This window comes from Podarcis melisellensis (genome assembly GCF_964234715.1).
Source record: "Podarcis melisellensis genome assembly, chromosome: 2".
Lineage (NCBI taxonomy): Eukaryota > Metazoa > Chordata > Lepidosauria > Squamata > Lacertidae > Podarcis > Podarcis melisellensis.
This window is the reverse complement of record NC_138529.1, coordinates 21,459,069-21,479,651: the sequence shown is the minus strand read 5'-3', so window position 1 is coordinate 21,479,651 and position 20,583 is coordinate 21,459,069. Positions and strand designations below refer to the sequence as shown.

At 43.8% G+C, this 20,583-nt stretch overlaps 1 long non-coding RNA gene across 2 annotated transcripts in view; it reads left to right on the top strand.

The window, feature by feature from the left end:
- Nucleotides 1–18,130, top strand: part of LOC309363055 — a 28,004-nt gene extending 9,874 nt beyond the window's left edge. The window contains exons 4-5 of one of the 2 annotated variants that reach the window (XR_014165202.1): nt 8,747–8,884; nt 16,951–18,130. This is a non-coding gene — a long non-coding RNA (uncharacterized lncRNA). The remainder of the gene's footprint in view (nt 1–8,746; nt 8,885–16,950) is intronic. The other variant, XR_014165201.1, reaches the window with a different exon arrangement.
- Nucleotides 18,131–20,583: the final 2,453 nt, after the last annotated feature.

Below are 20,583 nucleotides of genomic sequence, written 5' to 3'. Positions count from 1 at the left end.
GGCTTCTCCACATTTCCACTTCTCCTGTGCCTAGAAAGCACAAGTCGGAGCAGTTTTCTGCTTGTCGCATGTTTTCCTTGCAGTTTCCCCTGAGAAACAAACTCTTTACCACTAACTCTGAACAAACTGTGTAGTGACCTCATCAACAATGTGCCTCCCTCTTCCCCCAAGTATCAGTTATGGGAGGGCAAGGCCTGGAGATGATGTCTTTGAGAAACACAACTTGATGTTTTACCTTCCTTTCTATTTGTGATATCTGATTATGGGCTTGTGTGCACTGGGTTCACTAAGAGGATGCTTGAGTCCTGGGGGAAAGCAGAAGTCTGGATGAGCCCTTAAACTTTACGTGCTAAGCCAATTAATGGGAATCAGGGCTATACTGTAGACCCTGTCAATAGCCCCAAACCAGAGAAATATACTTGAACTTGAGTCCCATTAATTTCAAATGAAATAGAATGGTCTATACTTAGCCAGCCAGCCCTAGTATTTTTTAAAAAAAATTGGTAGATTTGCTTTGTATAAATCCAATTTTCATGTGGTGCTAGAGCTTGGGGCACTTTCATATGAAAATATGTTGCTGTAAATCAGAAGAAATTCCTTTGAAATAGAACCCCAAGCAGGCTATGTATATACCAGCTCCTGAATAGGTTTTCACCTCTCCCTGATTTGCTGAAATGAAACCAGAAGCAAAAGCGACAATCCCAGACTGCCACAAATCCTGATTTGTATAACTGGAGAACAAATATACGTTACAAAGCTAATGATGGGGTTTTTTGATTTTTTTGTTTTTAAAAGAAGATCTCATTTGCCTGACAGCATTACTAAATGGATGCAATGTAGGATACTCACTATTCAAATTTGTCTAAAGTAAGAACTTTTAGATGTCTCTGGATTGTGCCTCTATTCTTCCATACTACTCTCCAAAGAAACAATACTCCAACAGGCTATTGTTGGTACAATAAATAGGCAGTGATTGCATCCATTGAGAGCTGGTACCTATGCAAAAGTGACATTCTCTTATCTGTTAATTAGTCTGCATAATCCAAGAGTGATGCAATGCTTGCAGTGTAAGCATGAATAATAGTTTAATCTCTCTCGCACAGAGCATTTACTGGCAATTTTGCATACCAAGTGACTGGGTTTTTTTCAGCACTCCCTGTATTGTCTACATACTCATTCCCCTTTGGGATAAAGATCCACAGCTCCACTTTCATAATTGAAATCAACGACATGATGCAAGAGGGCAATGCTATGAAACACAAAAGCATAAAGCGTTACTTATATACCATTAATGTCAACTGTTCTCATGGTGGGCAAGAAAGGAAACCGTATTTTGAGCCTTTAACTTTCCCCACCTGCAATTGTCAGGGACTGCAGGACTTAGGCCAGGAACCTTGCATACCCTCCAACATTTATCTGATGAAAATAGGGACATCAATAATAATAATAATAATAATAATAATAATACCCAGCCCATCTGACTGGGTTGCTCTAGCCACTCTGGGAGTCTTCCAACATATATAAAAACATTAAAAAAATTAAACATTTAAAAACTTCCCTATTCACAGCTGTCTTCAGATGGCTCAGGAGTCGGGTAACGCCATAGCCTCTAACTCCAATGAAAATAGGGAGGTCCTAAGGAAAAGTGGGACATTCCATGATCAAATCAGAAGCCGGGACAGCTTCTGTAAATCTGGGACTGTTTCTGGAAAATAGGAACACTTGGAGGGTTTGAACTTGTTGTCAGAGGCCAACTAGGCTGTGGGCTCAGGTCTCAGAGCCCACTTCAGATGGAAGGAAATAATGGCCTCTGCAATTGGCAACTCTGTGAAGCATGTGTATGGGCCAGGCCTGATATAAATATTATGAGCAAGCAGAACTTTTGCTTTCCCCTTACTCAACAGAGCCAGAACCTCCTCCATCTAACCAGTAATGTCAGACACCTTGAGACCCCTGGAGACCCTCCTAGCCTCGTTTCAGGTATTGTTCTGACACTAGCTTCCCTTTGAATGATATTGGTTATCAGAAGGCTCTCAGTCATGTCTCTGGGAACTTTAGGGAATGCTATCTGGCTCACAACCTGCTAAGCTGGTTGTGTGCAGGCTGGTTCTGTGAAAACCTGCCTGAAGCAAAGTTCTTAACCCAAGGTACTATTTCTGGGTTAGCAGAGTCTGTAACCTGAAGAGTCTGTAACCTGAGGTACCACTATATGATTCTATTATTAAGACCTTAGAAAGGATGCTGGGCTCCCTCTCTCTCACAAAATATGTTATTTGGTGCAATCAATAGTTTCAGAAGACAATAGCTCTTTCCTGGTGTGTAGCGATAATGCCCATGTAAAAAAAAATGTGTGGAGCAGGATTGTCTTACTGTCCCAACTCCACGTTCATTATTCAACAATGAAGAGAGGCTATTCCTGTACCAGCTGTATTCTGGAACCCTGGAGAATGCAGGGAACGGGAGGCATCATACCACTCTAGCCATTCATTTGGTTCACAGATGTTTGAAAAGGGCTTAGATGCCATTGAATGCCCCCTTTCCATTGTAAACCAGGCTCAAGGTGGCTCACATCAAAAGGTTTACACAAGTCACCAACAGTTACGGGACTTGGCAAAGTTTAAATTGTCATAAACAACAAGTTAATGAAAGCAACTCATATTAATGTACATACCATAGAATCAAAACAATTCACTGATAATTCATAATAAAGTCTAACAATAAAAATACAAGAATATAATCCAGATGACAGCAAAAATAACACTGCTGCAAAACTAAATCTTGACCTAAACCACATCACAGAATGTGATGAGTTTTCTTAAATTCTTAACTGGTCTCCAATGGGACATATCAGAGTTAGAAATTAGAAACTGAAAAATAGGAAAGATTTTTCTGCTAAAACTGTCTTTCCAGGTTGATGCTTACTCCCACTTTCATGTTATGGTCTAATTTATATAATCGTACACAGCTGTCTGTTGGGTTTAGCAAAGGAGACTTGATTAACTGTCCCCTGCAAAGGGAAGGGTATAATTTATTCTTCTTAATTATATGTTTCCTGTATTATGGTATTTTTTCAACTCTGCATCATTAACACATAATTTCGGTCTTTATGCAATTGCTGCCTTTTTATACTGTACAGTACACAGCCCACACGTTCACGTCTCATGCTTATTATGTATGACATTCTAATCGGCACCCTGGTTCTACACGACAAAGGCCTTTGGTACTTCCACCCCATCACATCCAAATATGGTTCCATTCCGCAGAGACACACTTGAAGTGCAGTCCTAGGCATGTTTACTCAGAAGTGCCATGGTTGTCGTGAGCTCCACAGTGCTGTCGGGATCAGGCTCGATTTGGCAGGCTCTAACACACTTAGGAGGGTTGCGGGCGACGCTGTGGGTTAAACCACAGAGCCTGGGGCTTGCTGATCAGAAGGTCGGCGGTTCGAATCCCCGTGACGGGGCGAGCTCCCATTGCTCAGTCCCTGCTCCTGCCAACCTAGCAGTTCAAAAGCACATCAAAGTGCAAGTAAATAAATAGGTACCACTCCGTTGGGAAGGTAAACGGTGCTTCCGTGCGCTGCTCTGGTTCACCAGAAGCGGCTTAGTCATGCTGGCCACATGACCCGGAAGCTGTACGCTGGCTCCCTTGGCCAATAAAGCGAGATGAGCGCTGCAACCTCAGAGTCGGCCACAGCTGGACCTAATGGTCAGGGGTCCCTTTACCTTTACCTTTTTAACACACTTGGGAGGAGGAAGAAACAGAAGGGATTGAGTGGTGGTAAACTGAGTTGAAGGAGAGGGGCTCTTCCCTTTTCACGCCAACTTCCATCTCTTGGAAAGAAGAAGCAGGGATGTCACCACCCAACTTTCATGTAGAGTAGACAGACTCAGTAGAGGTTCAGGACGGCTTGAAGCAAGCAAATGGGGAAGCAGAACCAGACGTGGCAACAACGGAACAGGAGCCCAAACAAGAAAGTGCAATATTGTTGCTTAGAATCAGGTACCACATTGCAGATGGGAGCAGACTCACTCCACGGGAGCCAAGGCAACAGATTCCCGTGTGGCTTACTCCCATTGTAAGCATGCATAGGAGTATAGCCTTGGGGCTGTTGTAATTCAAAGTAGGGAGTTGTGCCTCTCCAGATGTTGGACTACAAATCCCTTCATCTGTCACCATTGGCTATGCTGGCTGGGGGCTGATGGGAGAGGGAGTCCAACAACATCTGGAGGGCCACAGGTTTCCCCTCCCTGATTTAAGGGTTGCCATTACATTGTTTTACCTATTCTATTCAGGGTTTCCTCTTGCCCTGAAAAAGAACATTTATTAGTTTCAGTCCATCAGCTTCTGCATGTATGCAAGTGTGTGTGTGTGCGCGCGCGCCTGGGTGAAATTAAGCCTGGTTTCGCCCCTGCAGGAGAATATCACACCCATCTGCCATGTGAAATCTAGTTTTGCAGACCATAAAACTAACAGATTTCACTTCAACTGATGATGGGAGAGGATGGAACAAGAAGGAAATTATTGCTTTTATTACATTTCTATCCTGCCCTTCTCCCCAAAGAAAGAAAACGCCAAAGCAGTAAAACAATGTGATTAAAAATGAAACAAAAAAACAACTTACCTAAAAACATGTAAAATAGTCACATACCCTCACAGCTTAATAATGCCAAAGTTGCAGCTAACTAGCTACAAGCAGGTAAAGCGTGGCACCAGGACTCGGGTCTATTGGGCACAGCGAAAAAGAAAATAATACACAACTACCAAATCACCCACCTGCACTGGACTCAGATCATAGATAAGGCTGCTCTGAAACTGATATCAAACAATCTTCCACATGGGGGCCTTGTTCTACAATGAAAACCATGCAGCTCTCCTCTACACTTGCCACTTGTGTGCATTGAGGCACTATCTCCTAAATCAGGCATGTCCAAAGTCCTAATTCGGCTCAACGGTCGGTTTAATCCAGCCCCTGTGGCAGTTTATTTCCTGGGGGTAAAAAAAAGCTCAACAGCTTTGGGGTAAAATCCTTAAAAAAGCTCAGCAACTGTCATTTAGGCTCCCCTGTCCTAAATGCCTAAATGCTCCACTACACATAAGATGAAACCATGTCATGTAGGCAAATGATGCTCTGTTAGGCACCCAGGTGTATTTTCCTTGCTTCCCTAACTATAGAAGCAGCAGCAGCAACAACAGCAGTTCTTCCATAGTTTCCTTCAGGCGATATATAACACAGCTGAGAAGGCTTTCAAAGAAACATAGAAGAAGCAGTGCGATGTTCATATGACTTCACAATGCAAGAGCGCAGCAGTCTCCTGCATTCGTCGTTCGTAGAAGCTCCCATTTGCTTCTGTGTATCCATTAAAGACGTGTGTCAGTTTAAAAGTCAGGGCCAACTCCAAGTTTCAAGGGGCTCTCCGCAAAGCCTTCTTTGTATGTGGGCTGCATGCACATCTTACCTGGTGGCAACAGTGGGTGGCTTCAAGCTGCCATTCGTTGTTTCCCACAATGTCCCAGAACAACACTATGTTAAGCACTCCAGAGCATTGTGGAAAGGGGAAGGGGAGATCAATGTGCAAATCTTTCTCTTTCCTGTGGTTCATGCAAAAGTTGCTGAACATATCTTATAAATACCGTATTTTTGCTCCATAAGACGCACCTAGTTTTTAGAGGAGGAAAACAAGAAAAAAAAAATCTGAACAAAACACTGGATGTATGATTTTTGTGGTTCATGCTGTGGCCACAGACATGATAAGTGATTTGACGGTGAGTTTGGGGTAGCCCAATGCAAAAATCCTGAGGATCCATGTGCTTTTACATCCCCCCTCCCAGGCAGCCTCCTTTATCACTAGAGTCCCTTATCTCCCTCCTGATCGCTTGCTGATCAGCTGCTCAGCGGCTTCGTTTCAACACCCCCCTTCCCTCTTTCTAAAAATAAAAAGCATGATCTGCTTTTTGCCCCTGGCCAATTCAGCTCCAGGGACCACACATTCGCTCCATAAGACGCACAGACATTTCCCCTTACTTTTTAGGAGGAAAAAAGTGCGTCTTATGGAGTGAAAAATACAGCATATTAAAATAAATTATAAACAAATCTATAAATTATGAACATCGCAAAGAGCACTCCTCATAGAACACGCCCACAGAAGTGTGTCTGGCTTCTTCACTATAAAGTTTTCAGCGAATGCTGAAAAGACACCTCTTTATCCTGGCCTTTGACTCCTGAGGTGTGTGTTTTCAGGGCCCCACCCTATTATTGTGACTGTACTCTGTTTTAACTGTTTTTAATTCTGAATTTTAAATAGTTGTAACCCGCCCTGTGACTTGCTGGTGAAGGACGGGTGATGATGATCATCATCATTCTTGAAAATAAATACTTGCAAGCTGCCACACGGCTCTGTGAAGCAGAGCTCTCACATGCACATCAAAGGGGTGCTATTTAAATGACCTTTATGTAAGTGCCGGGAAGTCCATTTCTCTCCTCTGTAATTTTCTGCAACCTTTACAAGATCAGCTTGGGTGCTGTCGTACATTTCCTAACACACGGGCACACCCACAACTAATCCCCATCAACTCAGGTAAATGTTATGGTCCAAGCCAAAGGCCATAACAAAAAAATGCATGGACACATACACCATTAATCAGGAAAACAATAGGGGGCCCTAGATAGGCAGCTGTAACCTTTCCTTAACAAACAGAAATGTTGCTCTCCTCAGATGCCATCTAACTTAATTGTAATTTGGTATTACACTCCAGTGAATTTGCTGGGTCAGAAGCAGGAGGAAGGTAAAGATCTACCGGGTGATGAGTAAAAATTTGGCAGGGCATCTTTTAATAGCAGCCTGCCTTACTGTTGCTAAACATTGAAGAGATGTCTCACCCCACATATGATACTGTCCTACTGGTACCAAAAGGTTTGGTGCCTAGTGAATATGTGAAAACTGACAGACTCTCAGGTTTTGCATGATATTTCAAAATTTCATAAGTTTATTCCAATATGGTTTTTATTACCTATGTTTATGTTAAGAAAATACAATATAAGTCCTCTAGCGCAATATGGAAGGCATAATAACCCCTAAACTCAATTTAATTAACTTCTCTTCACCCTTCTTGAATTCACTTTCTGCTACTTCTCCAGTTGCTCAATGCTTTTTATTTGAAAAGAAACCAACCGTATGCAATTATTTCCTTGCTGTCTTTGGTTCACAGTCAGTATTAAAAGGATACAGTACTGTGTTGTAAAGGGAGGGAATTCTCACAGTTTCTCAGTTTGTGTGGTTTTTTTTAAGCTGTGTATACGTCAAAAATGATGTTATTTTCTTTATAATTAAAATAATAATGAATATTTTAAAAAGAATGAGGAAGGCAATATTAAAGGAATGCGTCTATCACCTGAATTTAAAAACTGAGACACTATAAATCTTTGGCTCTCTATTATCAAGGATTGCTGGTGTAAAAGGCTGCGGGAAGGATCTGAATTTATAGCGGTTAGTTGCTGTAGCCTTCAGAGCAACTATTAGTTCTCAAGGTTGTGCCAAACAGTCCTCAAGAGGCTGTTCCTTCTGTGTCTAACAGCTCTCCTCTCCTCTTGCAAAGCAGGAGAAGGAATTGACTTCCCTATCATGTTCCAACTCAATACCAGTCATTTAGAGTTGAGCAACTGCCAAGCAGTTTAGTTATCGATATACCAGCACATGTAACCTTCCTGTGACTTTGGCAGTTGGCCTGGCACATGGCTGCACATGCATGGCATATACAGGTTTGTGCTTCCCTTCAGGGAGACAAATGGTGCAAGAAGGGAGGGGATTGTCAACTCTGTGCCTAGGTAAAAAGGTAAAGGGACCCCTGACCATTAGGTCCAGTCGTGGCCAACTCTGGGGTTGCGGCGCTCATCTCAATTTATTGGCTGAGGGAGCTGGCGTCATGTGGCCAGCATGACTAAGCCGCTTCTGGCGAACCAGAGCAGCGCATGGAAACACCGTTTACCTTCCCGCTGGAGCGGTACCTATTTATCTACTTGCACTTTGACATGCTTTCGAACTACTAGGTTGGCAGGAGCAGGGACTGAGCAACAGGTGCTCACCCCGTTGCGGGGATTCGAACCGCCAACCTTCTGATCAGCAAGTTGAAGGCTCTGTGGTTTAACCCACAGTGCCACCCGCGTCCCACCTTACCTGTGCCTAGGTAAAAGGTAAAGGTAAAGGTACCCCTGCCCGTACAGGCCAGTCTTGACAGACTCTGGGGTTGTGCGCCCATCTCACTCAAGAGGCCAGGGGCCAGCGCTGTCCGGAGACACTTCCGGGTCACGTGGCCAGCGTGACATCGCTGCTCTGGTGAGCCAGAGCCGCACATGGAAACGCCGTTTACCTTCCCGCTGGTAAGCGGTCCCTATTTATCTACTTGCACCCGGAGGTGCTTTCAAACTGCTAGGTTGGCAGGCGCTGGGACCGAGCAGCGGGAGCGCACCCCGCCGCAGGGATTCGAACCGCCGACCTTTTGATCGGCAAGTCCTAGGCGCTGAGGCTTTAACCCACAGCGCCACCTGCGTCCCACCTGCCTAGGTAACATGTTCCAATCAATGGATGCTTTGCAGGGCTTCAGTTGAGACAAGGTTCAAATCCCAGAGCTACTTTTTGATGTTATGGTTTAGTACTGGAGTAGGAACAGAATGTCCCTGAGTCATTTCTTCACCACAGAGAAATCACGGCCTGCCTCCACCCATCTGAGACCTCTTCCGTCTATGCAGGTTTGAGCCCTGATGATGCCCTTTTTGGAAACGAGCCCCCAATTGCTCTTGAGGTTACTTGATTTTGGTGAAGTGCAACTTTACATAAAAGCATTGCTGAAGATACTCTCCTTGCGTAAGATGCCTCTTGGGCAAAAGGTATGTTCTTTATGTTCCTGTCCCTGGTCTTCAAAAACTTCTGATGCAGAAGAAGCATTGAGAGGGGCGGGATACACATGATAGAGTTTGGTTGTATTTTAACCACGATTAGCTTTGCAGAAGCTGGAAACACAATTGTTAATAAGAAAGCACACCTCAGACCTTCCCAGAGGGTTAAATTGGATGGAGACCTCTGTGGAATAATTTTCTGCATCTCCACATCTTGTAAACATGAGGTAGATAGCAGGATCCAGATGGAACCAGAGCTGACCACACATTCCATGGCTTATTTTGGGCAGGTGGGCATAGCCACCCACCTGTCAATCATCTTAACATCACATGACATCCTTTGTCCCATGGACAACGTTCTTCCTTTGCGACTGCAGCTTGAACACTGTAGATCCTACTTATAACGATAGCAGATTCTCACCTGGAAGGTGAGGTACCGATACCTTTCTGTTCTCTGAACCTGAATCACGAAGCGAGATTCTGATGCTGTGCATCCTACTAACCCTTCCTGCACCGATCCCCTTGTGCAACATTGCCTACTGGGAAATGATGTGAGATGTGCAGCAGCCGCCTTGAAACATTTCAAGCAGGGCTGATATTCCCCCCCCCCCGGAGTTCTCTACACCCTTATGGGCAACTTTCCTGAGGCTGGGTGCCCAAGGCAGAAAAGGAGCAGAGCAACAGATATATCACTTACCTCCCCACAGTTGGCCACATTACACTGCATTCTAGCCATGCAAAAGTACAGTAAAAGGTTTCTGCCCTGTTCTTCTACATCCTAGCAAGCATCATCACCGTTCCAAGGACCAGTGAGAGGTCTAGTCTGAGGGGAAGGGGAGGTGCAGTCTAGGGAGAAGGGCTAGATAGAGAGGCCAGGAGGTTACCTTTGCTTGTTTGGGCCTGAAGTTCCACACTCCTGATTTAAAGGCAAGGGCACTGTTTCTGGGCGATGACCTGGCAGCTCCAACTGATTTGCTTGCAGATATGCAGGGGTGGGATGCGGGTGGCGCTGTGGGTTAAACCACAGAGCCTAGGGCTTGCTGATCAGAAGGTCGATGGTTTGAATCCCTGCAACAGGGTGAGCTCCTGTTGCTCGGTCCCTGCTCCTGCCAACTTAGCAGTTCGGAAGCACATCAAAGTGCAAGTAGATAAATAGGAACCACTCCTGCGGGAAGGTAAACGGTGTTTCCGTGCGCTGCTCTGGTTCGCCAGAAGCAGCTTAGTCATGCTGGCCACATGACCTGGAAGCTTCCTCGTCCAATAAAGCGAGATGAGCACTGCAAACCCAGAGTCGGCCACGACTGGACCTAATGGTCAGGGGTCCCTTTACCTTTCCTATGCAGGGATGCAGATGCTGTTCTTAAAAAAATAAAATGTTTCTCCTGTGCAGCATTCCCCTCACATTAATATCACATGCTACAACTATTACCATACATGTCCAGTGGATGGTAGGAATATATATGAAAATACGCCCATCCAGATAGATGAGGGCTAGCTGTTTTTCACTTCGGTGTGCCTTACATTTTCTTGATGCTTGGCTACCAGGCTTCCTTAAGCATATGCGTCTTCACTCCTTTTTCCTTGGCATGAAATGTGTTGGTTGCTAGGCATGCAAATAATGCTAAGAGGAGTGTAAATATTGCTATAAAAGCTTCGGATGTCACAAAGGCACTGAAGGCTCCCTTGCGTTCGGAGAAAGCAACAATATTCTGCTGTGCAGCCAGGAGGTGGAATACAGGGAAATAATCTCCCAAGCAAAAGGTTTATTTTATATTTCTTTATTGTCTCTGTTTACTCTTTGACACTGGCACTATTTTCAGATGGAATTCAATCATGTACCAGCAATTCAGGTTGAACAATTAAAGTGGATTTGGCAGTCTCTTGCGACAAAGCACCTTCCCAAAATTGGACTTTGTGTGATAAGGAAAGTGACAGGAAATTGGGAGATGATGTCCCATGGCACCCAGTTTTTGTCTTGTTAACCTATCTGGAAGGTTCAGTGAGGCAAGAACACAGAGAACTGATTTCGCATTAGTTAGGCGCAGCCAGAATTTTATAGGAGGGAAAGTGAAGATGAGCAACGGCACCATCTATCAAAGAATATGGGATTAAGTTTCAATGGCTAAACTAATTGACTTTATTAGATTCAGACTTCAAAAACAAAGGAAGGATAATTTTAGGTTAAGGTGGACTGATTTTACTGATCATTGTGGATATGGGCTACTACCAAACGTATGTCATGGGTTTACAATGTTCTGAGAGAATAAAATTTATGACAGAACGAAATTTGTACTATGAAAGGGCATAAGAGTGATATCAACAAGGGCAGTTGTATAGCTTACCTCTTGATTATACAGTAAGCCCACAGGTTATGCACATTTAACTTGTGAACATTCAGCTTTATGCGCATGGCAAAAAAATAAAATAAAAAATTAAAAGGGGCAGAAAGTGGGTGGTTTTCCAGGAAAAATGACTTTGGCAATCCAGCCCACCATTGAAGCTATGTATACATAATTTTGGCTTTAGGTATGTTCCCCAGAACGTAACCCCCGCATAAGTTGCAGGCTTATTGTGTCTTTCTTTCAAAGCTTATGTAACTTATAATATAGTGGAATAGAGATAGAGTGGGAAAACCATTGTTTGATGCGACATCTGTGAAGTTGGGGTTGTAGATATTAGTAACATGCATTGAAGGGACTGAAGTGGACTGAATGACAGGCCGGAAAGGATAGAACTGGGCACCACAGGGCATGTGACAAATGTAACAGGGTACGTGACAAAGAGACAGCAGCGAGCATGGCCTGGTCAGTTAAGTGGGAGGGAGGAAGCTCAATTTCAGAGTGATAAGCAGATGACTGGCAGGAAAGGTAAGGAAAAGGAATTGGAGAGGTACTGTCATATATGCTTATATTTCACAAAGGAAGCACTTCTATTCCTCTGAAGCGTTTAAATGACAGGTAGACGTGAGGCTTATTCAAAGGCGGAAAGGGGAGAGGCAGAGTCATTCAACAGCCACCTAAACTCCCTCCACCATCCCCACCTGCTGCTCAAACGTGTCTGGGCATGTGCAGAAGCTTGACAGTATTGTGAGGATGACCTAAGTAACGAAGCACACAGGTCTTCAAACTGGGCACTTTTAATATCCTGTTGCACCACAGAAAATAAAATGGCGAGGTGGAAGAGAAGAGACACACGGTTGCAGCAAAACACCCCCAGACACATCTGGGTACATATCCAACATACATGGAGGTACCTGAGTGGAGGCACATTACGGTGGTTTCCAGGGTAACGCAAACAATCCCCAGGGCTCTTAAAATAAAAAATATCATACACCAAGCACTTGAGCAAATAATACAGTTGAGAAGCGAAGATGTGAAGGCTGCCAACACAAGCAAGCCAAACACTCTTTGAGCCTCTCTTTGCAAATGGTTGAGCAACCCGTTCTCAAGTTACATTGATTTAGTTACACACCACCTATTCCCCTTTTATGTACAATTTTAATGTGCTGAATATATACTTCATATTGTGCACCAGTGTTGGGATGGGCTGGCCACATGACCCAAATAGCTGTCTGTGGACAAACACCGGCTCCCTCGGCCTGCAAGCCAGATGAGTGCCGCAACACAGTACGTTTCCGAGCACAATTCAAAGTGTTGGTGTTGACCTTTAAATCCCTAAACAGCCTTGGTCCTGTATACCTGAAGGAGCGTCTCCACCTCCATCGTTCAGCCCTGAGGTCCAGCTTCAAGGGCCTTCTGGCGGTTCCCTCACTGCGAGAAGTGAGGTTACAGGGAACCAGGCAGAGGGCCTTCTCGGTAGTGGTACCTGCCCTGTGGAATGCCCTCCCAGCAGATGTCAAGGCAATAAACAACTATTTTACTTTTAAAAGACAACTGAAGGCGGCCCTGTTTAGGGAAGTTTTTAATGTCTTATGCTGTACTGTTTTTAATATTCGGTTGGAAGCCGCCCAGGGTGGCTGGGGAAACCCAGCCAGATGGGTGGGGTATAAATAATATATTATTATTATTATTATTATTATTATTATTATTATTATTATTATTATTATTACCCATAGTTGCCAGGGTTCCTTTACCTTTACCTCTGGCAGTTCTCCCTCTGTGGTAGCCACCAGGAAACCAGGAACCAGCAAAGGCATTTTGGAGTAGGGGCAGAGTGCCACAGGCTTTGCCACAAGAAACTGACCAAAATGGAAGGGCTTTGGATACAGCAGTAGGTATATATATTTCTATACATTTCTATACTGTTATTCACACACAAAAAATTGGAGCAGGTCGACAACAATTATTCATAAAACCATGCAATGATAACTATATAAAAAGTTGGAATCAAGCAATTATTATGGAAAGATGTAACCCTGACTGCTTGCAGAAGCCTGGTGGAATAGTAAAGTTTTCAGCAGGTGCTTTCAGATCCACAGCTACCAGGTTGCAATCCTATGCGCACTTTCTTAGGAGTCCCATCAAATTCAAATAGGCTTACTTTGGAGTAGACATGTAGAACAGAGTCTATCAAATTAGACCATATCAAGAGATATGGAATACATTTCAACTCCATGTAAAAGGAAAATAGATTTCTCACATAACATTATACATAAGAGACTTGTATTGAATGGCACCGTAAAATATTATTATAAACGTACATGTCAACATTGACGGATAATACATTTTACAGAGTAACAATCTTACACCATTACTTGCAAATTCACTGAATTTTCAGATAGTGAAAACTAATAATGGGGAAGTGGGGAAGCAATTGCAACAGTAATATATATAATGGAGAAAAATCCATGGTTTCAAAATAATGGTTGAAACATTCTTTGGTGGGGCATGCCTAGTCCCTTAAAGCATTTCTTACAAAGTATTATTTAAATTGATTGATTGATTCTGTTGTTAGCTGGTTTGGCTGTTAGCAGTATATGTTTAGATGCTCTAGATGTAGATGTTTGCAACCAGAACTTGAAAAGGACCAGTTGCTGAATCTGCAGCACATTAGGCCAGGATTGGGTACCTTTGACCGTGCAGATGCTGATGGAATCCAACTCCCATTAGCCCAATCAGCATGGCATGCATAGTAGAGTGTGTTGAAATTTTCAACTTCCAAATTCCAAAAATGAGGAGTGCTAAAAAGTCGTAACGTGAGTTGGGAAGTCAAAAGACATTTTTGTTAAATTAATATAACTTAGTTTAGCTTGTTAAGTAAAATGCATGTAAAATTGCATAGATATAATTAAAAACCTGCAACTATATCATGCATTACTACTACTATTATTATTAAGCATTACCAGACCTTTTCAGAAGGTAAAATTAAAAATTATTTGGTTTTCTTAAAGTAGTTTATGTGCTTGGTAGACCTACCAAACTAAATGTTATATTCAATCACAAAACTGAATTATTCACACCCCAAAACAAAAATATGACCCCGCACTGAATAAATTTGCTAAAATTAAGTTTCAGCCCCTAAAATGACACACGCTGAATGCATATGATTACGATGTGCATTCAGCTGTGGGTATCTGAATGCTGCTTTTCCATGGCAAACCAGACCCACATAATCGTCAATGTTTCCTGTCTGTGGACTAGTTAATTTATGAAGCTTAGGAACAAATCTATTGATTTCAGAAGGAGCTTCATAATGTAGTCAAGAGGGAAATCACATGACATGGATTTAAAAATAAGCACCAATAAGCTTTACCCTGTAAGGAAGAAACTGCAGCAAGGACATGGCGTCAATCCAATAATAATAATAATAATAATAATAATAATAATACTCCACCCATCTGGCTGGGTTTCCCCAGCCACTCTGGGCAGCTCCCACCAAAAGAGTAAAAACACGAAGCAAAAAAAAAAAATTTTGAGCATTCCTTTGCGCAATACATCAAATCCTATTGCTGCTGTGTTCATGTTAATCTTGAATTAAACGAACCAAGAAGGCAAAGGGATCAGAAGTCTTCTTTGCTGCATACTTTGCTCCTCTTTGAGTAAACATCATTTGCTGCAGGATTCCTTAACGGCTTAGTAGAAAACTGCTTTGCAGTTGTACAAAATGCCTTCCAACAACAATCCAGCTACGTAGTTTTCAACTGTCTTAAGCCCAAGTCAGAAATAAACCCTGCCAGGAGGAAAGCTTACAGGAAAGCCCGGGAGAAGCAGGAGCAGGAAGATGGTTTAAACACAGAAATCAGAAATGGCCGGTGGGTTTTGCATGCTTTCCCACCAGCTGTTTTTCTGTTTGGCAGAGACTATGGTCTGGCCGCCACCACATGTAGTTAGACCCAAAGGGAGGAACACTAGCATCCCCAGTCCAACCTGACAGGCCAACAGGGCTTTACAGAACAGCAGGCCCAGTTTCCATCCACCAGATAAATTGCTGTGCTCAACCATGCCTCTCCATGCCACTGTGGGCAGGGATCCTGCAGGCGGAAGGGGAAGCACCATTGCTACCAGAGCAATGCTGATGTCATTCCAGAACATAGCTGTCAACCGTCCCTTAATTGGCGGGAAACTCCCTTATCCAAGCGCCGTGTCCCGCTGCTGTCCCTTATTGATGATGTCCCTTAAATTTCCCAGGTTTCAAAGGAAGCAGCTCGTCTCTCTCCCTGCCTGCCGGCCAGGAAGAAGGGAGGCTCCAACTGTGTTGCTTGGCTGCGTTGCTCACCCAATAAGGAGTCTAAGAACGACTGGGGGGTGGAGCTTGCATGCCTTGTGCAGATCAAGTCGGCCTCGTTGCCTGGGGACTCGCCTTTGCTCATCACTTCCCAGTGGAGAGGTGACGGTGGTTTTCCTTGCTGCATCCCCTTTGCCAGGTTGCTGCGCTGTGGGAACCTCCGCTTGAGGCTTCATTTGGCTGCTTTGGCTCGGAAGGGCTCAGAAGTTGAACATACCTGTGCTCTGAAAATCCCTTATTTTGGCTGCTGATCCCTTATTTTCGAGGCTGCTGGTCCCTTATTTTCAAATCTGTAAGTTGACAGCTATGTTCCAGAAGCTGGTGGGAGCCGGCAGAGGTAGCCCAGGTAAACACCTACCTAATCCTTACCCCCCAGCCCGACACAAAGGGGGGCTGGATGGCTCTGCAAGCCCCATAGGCTTTGAATAAATTGATGTTTCCGTGCCAACAGCCATTTTGCATTTTGAGAAACACAAGTCCAGCACTAGTAAAACACCGGCTACGTGTATCTAAAGTTGCTTCCATAAGGACCTGTTTGTTAAGCATTCATATTGATTTGCTTGCACAAAGTTTGCAGGGAGGTCGTACAATGGCCACTGTTTACTGAGCGTTCGTTCTGATCCGTTTGTGGAGCTGTTCTTGTATGATGTTGCGTCATTCGATTGTTATCTTGCATTTTCCAGGGCATTTCTACCCTGTCCATTTTCCTTACCACAAAAAGTTCAATTTGTGGGGGGTTGGGGGGCTGAGCAGGTATGCTGTGGAAGAGTGCCCAACCCCTTTGTTTGAGCCCCAGGTCAAAGTCCCATATGTGATTATCTTATCTTCAGACTTTGGAATCCATTTGACAGATCCACTCTACAATACAACAGCATACCTGAAAGTCCATTTGCCTTGCAAATGACACAAACACTGGACTTTACATCTCCTCAGCACTGGTGGTTCTTCAGATAACCTTTTTCTTGTAAGAAGCAGCCCGGAACTTGTGGGTTGTACATCTTGTTGTCGTTCTTCGTTCCTTTGAAGGGGAAACACCGGAGATATTATATTACTGTAATAATTGCCTTACTTACAAATATACAAGTGGAGCATAACTAGAGAATACAGTGGTACCTTGGGTTAAGTACTTAATTCGTTCCGGAGGTCCGTTCTTAACCTGAAACTGTTCTTAATCTGAAACACCACTTTAGCTAATGGGGCCTCCCGCTGCTGCCACGCCGCCGGAGCACGATTTCTGTTCTTATCCTGAAGCAAAGTTCTTAACCTGAAGCACTATTTCTGGGTTAGCGGAGTCTGTAACCTGAAGCGTATGTAACCTGAAGCGTATGTAACCCGAGGTACCACTGTATATGTAATTTTCCTATCTTTAATAGGCATAACGCTGAAACAGAAAGACCCCCGACTTATAAGGGAATCTAACAGTTGGCTCCCATTAAAAAGACATGGGCACCTGACTATGGACGGCTGGTAGCCATATGATTTTGCCAGGACCATCCGAAGACATTTTGCTACCTGCGGGAAAGGGCAAAATGGTGACTCCTCCCAATTCTACTGCCAGAAATCAAGTGGACTTTGAATGGATGGATGTTCAGGAGAAATAGCTACAGCCCACTTCTGCTGCCTCTGAGTATCTGCTGCCCAAGATGGTTGCTTCATTCTGCCCAATGGTAGGGCCAGCACTGGATTCTGCTCAAGACAGTTGCCGTAAGTATGTTTAAATCTCTTTCATGGAGCTTTGCTCTCTCTTTGATTGCGACTATAAAGTGCAGTAGGATAACTTGTTGTTTTTGGTTGCAACTAAACCCGTGGGAAAACCTCATAGATTTTATTCAAACTTCCATGGGTTCTATTCAGCATTTCAGATTCTGCCTGTAACCTTGGGCCCTTCTATATGTTCAACTGGACGCACATTTAAAGGTGAGTGGGGTTGTGCATGCATACAAAATGTACATGTGCGGGCTTTGATTGCACAATTGTGTATCCGTGAAGAGGCAGCACCTGTGATTGTGCGGACAAAGCCCATATGGACACAGGGATGAGGCTGAGGCCTGCAGCCACGAATAGGCACAGTCTTGGGGGATGTTTATGCATGTTCAGCCGAACATGTGGAAGGTAATTTAAAGAAAGGACCACAGCTCAGTGGTAGATGGATGGACCAAATGAACTGTCTCCGTATGAGGCAGCTTCCTATCTTCCTATCTGCAAATACCTCACAAAGAAAATCCTTTCCTTTCAGTGGGAACCTCTGGTTTTACACCAGCTTTTGAATTTGGCTCTGTGAGTGATTTTCCGCCTCATGCTGGCAATTCAATGACTACAAGGTTGGAAGGAATTAGATCTAAACGTGTCAATTTTATCTGCCTATTAAAACTAGCAGCTCAACAAAAATATGCAAATCCCTCACCCATATCTCTACGTGTGCGCAAAGTCCAAGACAAAAGGCGAGGGATTTGCATAATAATCTACATTTTCCTTTATTGTATTAGCTCTGTTTTTGTATTATGTGTAACTCGAATAAACCACACTGCGGACCGTCATTGGTATAAAAACCAAGGGGGATGTATCTCTTATCCATTAGATTCCACACAGTCCAATGACACAATCATGTGGGAAGCCTAAGGTTTTATCCTTAAGCGGGGTGGTGGTATTAAACAGCATTTATAAATTCATTAAGGCCACAATCCTTAAAATCGCCAGCTGAGGGGGTTCTAGGATTGGACAGAAGCCCTAGTACGCAGGTAGAACACCAGATACACACCAGAATGAGAGATATACCAGGAGAATTATCCCAATCGGCAGGTGGAGCACTCAGTTTGTGAAAGCTCTTCCACCAAAGAATTGCAGAGATGGAAGGAACCCTTAGGGTCAGCCAGTCCAACCCTCTGCAACCAACCGTGATACTCCCGTTGGAGAAATGTGGTTCAAGGCACCAAAGATTCTATACTCCTCCAGTCCACAGCCTATCCATGGTGCAACTTTACGACCGAGAGCAAATAATTCCTCTCCCATTAGCTTGAATGGGAAGGAGGAGAATTAAAAAAGTATTCAGCCCTGCATCGGTTGCCATTTCACCATGACAGAGCACAGGATATGGTGTAACTCAGGGACGCAGGTGGCACTGTGGTCTAAACTACTGAGCCTCTTGGGCTTGCCAGTTAGAAGGTCGGTGGTTTGAATCCCCACGACGGGGTGAGCTCCCATTACCTGGTCCCTGCTCCTGCCAACCTAGCAGTCTGAAAGCACGCCAGTGCAAGTAGATAAATAGGTACCACTGCAGCGGGAAGGTAAATGGCATTTCCTTGTGCTCTGGCTTCTGTCACGGTGTTCTGTTGGACCAGAAGCAGTTTAGTCATGCTGGCTACATGACCTGGAAAGCTGTCTGTGGACGAACACCGGCTCCCTTGGCTTGAAAAGCGAGATGAGCGCCACAACCCCATAGTCACCTTTGACTGGACTTAACCGTCATGGGGTCTGTTACCTTTACCTTATGGTGTAACTGAGCAGCCCCGAAAGCTGCACCTTTATTTGTCCCTTATCTATTTACATACGCTTTTGACTCAGCATAGGTTAAATTGCCTGCAGCTGGTTGAGGTGAAGGGGCTCAAAATGAGGTGCCTGCCTTAAATAAGAGGATATGGATTGCTGAGAACCTGTTATGTGGAGCCCCCAACAGCTGGACTTAGTAATGACTTCCCTTTAAATTAAAGAGTTTGGACAAATTCATGGCAGATGAGTGGCTACCAGTTATGATGGGTAAACACAGACAGTATGCTCTTGAATTTCTGAATACCAGTTCATGGGGTTTGGGAGAGAACCATTGCACTCATCCTACCTTTGGGCTTCCTATATGCACCTGAGAAAATAATGCTGGACTAGATGGGCCTTTAGATTGAACCAATGCTCGTCTAAAAAAACTATACATTAATGCTCATCCCCTTCATAACTATTGTTTTAGTCACACATGCATATTTAAAACGAGTTAAAGGTAAAGATTTATTTTAACTGGCTGAAAGCCCATAATAATACCACCATCATAACATTCCTAGCCACTCAGTTTTTTCTTGGCTGGGGAGAGATTTGAACCTAAGGCTGCAATCATAAACACACTTGTTCAGGAACGAGTCCCACTGAACACAGTGAGACGCCTTTGCATAAACTTGAAAAGGCCTCTGCCGCAAGTTTCAAGGTCCAATCAATCCTATCTCCTCTGAATCTTACAAGCCCATCTTTAGCAGGGATTTCTGAGTATGGATGTCTGCCGGCAATAGCCCTGCAATACGAACTTGTAACTTCAAATTATCCATTTATGCATAATCAATCAAGAACGTAACTATCACATTTAGATGTAAAAAAATAGTCCGCTTTTATCACCACAGCTGGAAAGGCTGTGAAACATAGGTCCCAAGGAAGGATGACTCAGCGGGAAAAAATGTATTCCCTTTGACAGGATTTGTGTGCATTTTAATACAGTATTTCTCTACTTTTTTCTTCTTCATCCCATGTCCCCTTTTAGCTAAAGTAAAAATCCCATGCCCTTGCCTTCAAACCTGGCTCTCCTAATTGTTTAAATTTTCATAAAGACTGAAAGATGGTGACTTTTAATCATATATATTTTTACTTATATTTTTGGAAACAGCACCCCCCAGCCTTCAAAATCTTCATGTGTCCCCCTGGATGGGACACACCCCATGGGCTGAGAACCACTGATTTTATAGCTCGCTGGAAATACAGCAGTTGAATTAAAAAATCTTATAGTTGAGTTAAAAAATATTATAGTTCCAAAACTGTGTCAGAAAGCTACACCTGTTGAACTTCTGTGTTAAAGGCACAGGGGTGCTAATAGAGGGTTGGGGGCCAAAGTAGCAACCAGAATATTGGCAGGCCACTTCCTGTACTAAGTAGAACTTGAGTACATACATATAAGCAATTACCTTTCTAGTGACAAAATAGTTATAGTGCAGGTGGAGTGCAGGACCTGATTCCCCTTTATTTCCTTTTAACTTGGC